Raw genomic sequence first — 6245 nt, 5'->3', positions numbered from 1 at the left:
CCTACCCCTTAATGCCCTTGATGTTTTACAATAGGAGCAAGAAGCATCACTAGCCAAATGCTAGTGTGTGTGTGTGTGTGTGTGTGTGTGTGTGTGTGTGTGTGTGTAGGACATCACAGTAGTCTTTGGATCAACACCAGGGTAAGGGAAGGAAAGGAATCAGAATTGAACAAAGAAGTAGAGTTGTGATGCAGACACAGCAAAAAGCTTCAGGCCAACCCCACAGGGAGATCTGGATCTGAAATTATTCTGGAGAGTTGTCCCAAGTTGATGTGAGGGGTCGGGCCTTGACACCCCTGTGTTGATTAGTCGTTGAGTGTGGGCTGTCCTTTAAAGAAGCTGACTTTGGGCAAGGCAGTTTTTATCATCAAAGACAGTCCCCAGAGACGGCTGACAGTTGAGCACTGTCTTCTTGACACATTTCCAGCAATTGGGAGACTAAGTCCTTCAATCTAGGAGGGAAAACTTCCTAGATAGGAAGTTTTAATGCACTTAATGTGGAGAGCTCCCTCCCAAGTGGTACTACAGAGGACTGATGCTTTGTCCACTTCTTATTCGTAGATCCAGTCCAGATCACAAGACTTGTAGTCAACTGATTCTTTAGGCTTCAACCATAGGCTGATTTATTTCTCAGCACTTTTTACTGAATCATTGCCATGAGTGATGTTCCTATCAACTTGAATGCAGAAGTCTTTGTGAATGGTGCCTAGCTTAGAACCTGCTGCATTGATCTTCCAAAGCATTACTCACCCCTTCTTCACCACATTCAGCCTGCCCAGACCATGGTCACCACCAGTCTTGAGTTCATGTATTTCCCCAACCCAGGGAAGAATGGGTAATCTTCCAGGTCATTGAAGTGTTGCTTCCTCAGAGGCCTGAAGGAACACGATGGCCACAAAGTGGAATCCCTTCTGCTGGAAAAGCTTGATGAGCTTGCCCACCAGCCTATGCTGCATGTAGACTGGCTTGATGGAAATGAAGATGTGCTCCCTGTCGGCCATGACAAAGCTGGCAGGGCTGGAACTGGTTCAAGAGAAGGTAAAAGTTTTTGCTTTTGATGAAGTCCAGTGTATTTATTTTTTTCTTTTGTATTTTTGTTTCTGGTGTATATATAAGAAATCATTGCGAAATCCAAGGTCATGAAGATATGTACCTGTTTTCTTCTAAAAGCTTTATCTTTCTTCTTATTTTTTTAAATGTTTATTCACTTTTGAGAAAGACAGAGACAGAGTGTGAGGGGGGGAAGGCAGAGAGAGGGAGACAGAGAATCTGAAGATGTGTCCAGGCTTTGAGCTGTCAGCACAGAGCCTGATACAGGGCTTAAATCCACGAACTGTGAGATCCTGACCTGAGTTAAAGCCGGACGCCCAACTAACTGAGCCACCCAGGTGCCCCAAAAAAGTTTTATGGTTTTAGCTCTTACATTCAGGTCTTTAATCAATTTTGAGATAATATTTGTAGATGGTATGATGTTGGCGTTCTTTTGTATGTGGATATCCATTTGTCTCAGAATGATCTGGTGAAAAGATTATTGTATAACCATTGAATTGTCTTGGCACCCTTGTTGAAAGTCAATTGACCATAAATATAAGCGTTTTTCCTGGATTCCCATTTCAATTTCATTGATCTATATATCTATCCTTATGTTAGTATTACACTGCCTAGGTTACTGAAGCTTTGTAGTAAGTTTTTTAAAGTTTTTAATTCAAATTTCAGCTATTTAACATACATTTTATATTAGTTTCAGGTGTACAATATAGTGATTCAACACTTCCATATAACACTTGTGCTCTCCTTAATCCCCATCACCTATTTCACCTGTCCCCACCCACCCACATCCTCTCTGATTAACCATTTAATTTATGGTTAATCAATTGTTTGCTCTCTATAGTTAAGAGTCTGTTTCTTGGTTTGCCTATGTTTTTTTCCCCCTTTGCTCATTTGTTTCTTAAATTCTGCATATGAGTAAAATCATATAGTATTTGTCTTTCTCTGACTGACTTATTTAGCTTACAGATACTCTATAGCTCCATCCACATCATTGCAAATGGCAAGATTTTATTATTTATTTTATGGCTGAGTAAAATTCCATTGTATATATATACACCACATCTTCCTTATCCATTCTTCAGTCTGTGGACACTTGGGCTGTTTCTATAGTTTGGCTATTATAGATAATGCTGCTATATACATCGGGGTGTATGCATTCCTTTAAAGAGTAATTTTGTATTCTCTGGATAAACACCTAGTAGTACAACTGATGGATTCTAGGGTAGTTTTATTTTTAATTTTTTGAGAAACCTCCATACTGTTTTCCAGAGTGGGTATACCAGTTTGCATTCTCACCAACAGTGCAAGAGGGTTCCCCTATCTCCATATTCTCACCAGCACCTGTTGTTTCTTGTGTTGTTGATTTTAGCCATTCTGACAGGTGTGAGGTGATATCTCATTGTAGTTTTGATTTGTATTGCACTGATGATGAGTGATAATGAGCACCTTTTCATGTGTCTGTTGGCCATCTATATGTCTTTGGGAAAATATATATTCATGTCTTCTGCCCATTTTTAAACTATTCACTTTTTGAGTGTGGAAATTTGTAACTTCTTTATATATTTTGGATTCTAACCCTATCAGACATTTTTTTGCAAATATCTCCTCCCATTCCATAGGCTGTCCTTTAGTTTTGTTTATTGTTTCCTTTGCTGTGCAGAGCTTCTTATTTTGATGAAGTTTTAAAAGTTTATTTTTGTTTTTTTTCCCCTTTCTTCAGGAGACATATATAGAAAGTATAGTAAGTTTTTAAATCACTGAGTCTTCTTTGTTCTTCTTTTTCAAGGTTGTTTTGGATATTTTGAGTCCCTTGAATTTCCATATGATTAGCTTACCAATTTTTGCAAGAACGGAGCCAGGATTCTGATAGGGAATGGGTGGAATCTGTAGATCAATTTGGGGAGTACTGCCATCTTAGCAATATTAAGTGATGTTGAATAGAGGTAGTAAGAGCAGACATTCTTGTGTTATTCCTAAACTGAGGGAGATAGCATTCAGTTTTTCACTATTAGATATAATATTGGGTGTGGGTTGTTTTGTAATACTCTTGCATTATTTTGCCTTTTTAAAAAAAGTTTATTTACTTATTTTGAGAGAGAGGGAGGGCAGAGCAGCGGAGGAGCAGAGAGAGAGAATCCCAAACAGACCCCACGCTGCCAGTTTGGAGCCCACTGTAGGGCTCAAACCCATGAACCAGGAGATCATGACCTGAACCAAAACCAAGAGTCAGTCACTTAACTGACTAAGCCATCCAGGTGGTCCTATTTTGCCTTTGTTTTTTAAAATAAGTCTATTTATTTAAGTAATCTCTACACCCAACTTGGGACTTGAACTCACAACCCCAAGATCGAGAATCACATGCTCTTCCAACTGAGCCAGATAGGTGCCCCTATCTTGCTTTTGACTGTAAGATACAGAAGACCCTAACTTAGACTGATTAAAACGATAAGAGATCTCACCGTGTCCCTGGAGGGTAAGTCTAGAGATAGGATTGACTCCAGTAATGGTGTGGACCAGTTTCTCAATGATGTCCTCAAAAACTCACTATGCTGTCTTCAGCTTCATCCTAATGTAGATTTTCCTTAGGGTTTTAAGTTATCTGCCAGAATCATCAGAGTTACACAGCAGTTCTTCCTTATTAAGGCTTACCTAGTGTACCTTAAAGAGAGGTGTGAAAATGTCTCTCCCAAACATGTACTCATAATCCCCTGCTCTGTTTGATTGGGCCAAATACCCAGTTGGGTTGCACACTTACCCCTGGATCAATACAGTCATCCAGGGAAACAAGAGGTCTCTGTTTTCCCCAGTCATCACTCCACTCTGTATATTACAGAACAGAAAATAAATCGGGACCATTTTTCTTTGAGGAAGATGGAGGAGGACTATAAATACTACTTTTTCTCCTGTTAAAAATCCTATCAAGTATTATTGCATTACAGTTCTGTATCTTAATTGTAGTGGTGGTTACATGAATCTACACATGTGACAAGATTGCATACAACCATACACACATACACATGAGAATGCATGTATAACTGATAAAATCTAAGTGAGTTTTTGGGTTGTACTAATATAAATTTGATATTATCTTATAGTTATGCAAGATGCTAACTTTGGGGGCAGAAGGTAGATGGGTGCACAGGTCTTCCCTATATAACTTTTTGTGATTTCCTGTGACTCCATAACTATTTTTTTAAAAAAATTATATCAAGTGGATTACATATTGGAGTTTTCATCAGTGATCAGCAGTATGGAGGGGAGATCTGTGGCAGATCTAGAAGTAGAAGGAAAGACTTATTTATATACAGTATCATTATTAAGTAGCTTGTCTCATATGACCCTTTTTAAAAATTGAGATATAATCTACATACAGCATAGTGCAAAAATCTAGTGTTGCTTGAATTTACAAACACACATGCTCTTTACCAGCTGAAGGTATACACTATTTTGACTGCTATCACAGAGATTAATTTTGCCAAATGGTCCATTTTTATTTATACTCAATAGTACTTTCAGTGCTAGTCTAGGAAAGAAAAAGAAAACAAGTCTATTGATATTATTGCTTGTAGAACTCTGATTAAAAAGAAAGAATGAAAACAACCTAAGAAGGGCACTCTTTCTGAAGGGAGATCAGAATCTCCTTGGATCCTGCTCTGGAAATGTCACCTTCATTCAGGTTGAGCTAACACTGATGAGGCAGCTCTGAGGTAGCCCAGACCCTACACACCAGGCTTGCACCTGATTCCATTGCTTTTCAGTGCTGGCCCACCACCCTGTGCCATGTTAAACTTACCACTCCACTTTATTATTATTTTTTAAAAATATTTTTATTTATTCCTAGGAGAGAGAGAGAGATCGTGAGCAGGGGAGGGTCAGAGAGAGAGGGAGATACAGACTCTGAAATAGGCTCCAGGCTCTGAGCTGGCAGTCAGCACAGAGCCCGACGCGGGGCTCGAACCCACGAACCGCGAGATCATGACCTAAGCGAAAGTCGGACGCTTAACCGACTAAGCCACCCAGGCGCCCCACTCCACTTTATTTTTAATGCAGTGTAAAAAGTTGATTGTATGCATTTCTCAACCAGCAGAAGAGCTAGTGCTTAAGTGTTGAGCATGTTGCAGGAGCCATTAGGTATGGGACACCAAGTTAAAGATGTAGGTGGAGGCAGATGGTATCTCTGATCTTTTGTCATCTGCTGTTATCCTCTCAACTGCACAAGCACAGAGCACCTTGCCTGAGGCCTGAAAACTGTGTTCTTTTCAGTGTTTTAAAACCTGGCAGAAAGCTTAATAGTAACAAAACTGACCAAGCTGTATTTACTTCTGCTGACTATTGGCTTTCCCTCTCAGTGTTATGTGATTGGATATCTTAGGGAAAGAGGCCAAACTTCTCATTCTTGAACAAATATTTGAAATCCAAAGAGACAGAGTTGCTAACGACACTAATGGCAATAGTCCATTTTTAAAACTTTCTGCAGCTCATTCCTTCACAGGTGTACTTGACTGTGCACAGGATCTAAAGCTAAGAAGAACCAGGCAGCATTGCTTTATCCTCCAAATGGAAAGGGAACTACCAAAGCCAAGGGTCCTGGCACCTGGGCTGTGCCCCACCTTTGCTGTGTTATAGGCACCCTATGACTTAGATCAGTCAGGATCCTGCAACAGACAGATGCAACACCAACAAAGAGCAATGGAGGCAGATTTAATAAAAGCCTATTTACAAAGGTGTGGGTAGAGTTAAGGGAAACCAACAAGAGGTGCTGAGACCTGCCCCCTCCACCCGCCCCCAGGCCTAGAACTTCACCCCGGAGTCGAAAGAGACTGTGAAGAAAAGTGGTTACAAAGCTCAGACAGAGGAGCGTCTGGATGGCTCAGTCTGTTAAGTGCCGGACTTCTGCTCAGGTCATGATTTCATGGCTTGTGATTTTGAGCCTCATGTCGGGCTCTGTGCTGACAGCTCAGAGCCTGGAGGCTGCTTTGGATTCCATGTCTCTCTTTGTCCCTCCCTCACTCATGCGCTCTCTCTCTCTCTCAAAAATAAACATTAAAAAAATTTACAAAGCTCAGACAGAGCAGCTAAGAAGAGGGACTATTTGCAACAACGTGGATGGAACTGGAGGGTATTATGCTAAGTGAAGTCAGTCAGAAAACAGTATATCATATGTTTTTACTCATGTATGGAATTTGAGAAACTTA

General features: G+C 40.3%; 1 pseudogene; it reads right to left on the bottom strand.

Annotated features, from left to right (window-relative positions):
• Positions 1 to 648: 648 nt before the first annotated feature.
• Positions 649 to 1001, bottom strand: LOC120243039 (annotated as a pseudogene).
• Between the last annotated feature and the right edge of the window lie 5244 nt (positions 1002 to 6245).

The sequence above is a fragment of the Hyaena hyaena genome, unplaced genomic scaffold, assembly GCF_003009895.1.
Source record: "Hyaena hyaena isolate Hyena2069 unplaced genomic scaffold, ASM300989v1 scaffold_329, whole genome shotgun sequence".
Lineage (NCBI taxonomy): Eukaryota > Metazoa > Chordata > Mammalia > Carnivora > Hyaenidae > Hyaena > Hyaena hyaena.
Note: the sequence above shows the minus strand (reverse complement) of the source record. Positions and strands in the feature narration are given on the sequence as shown.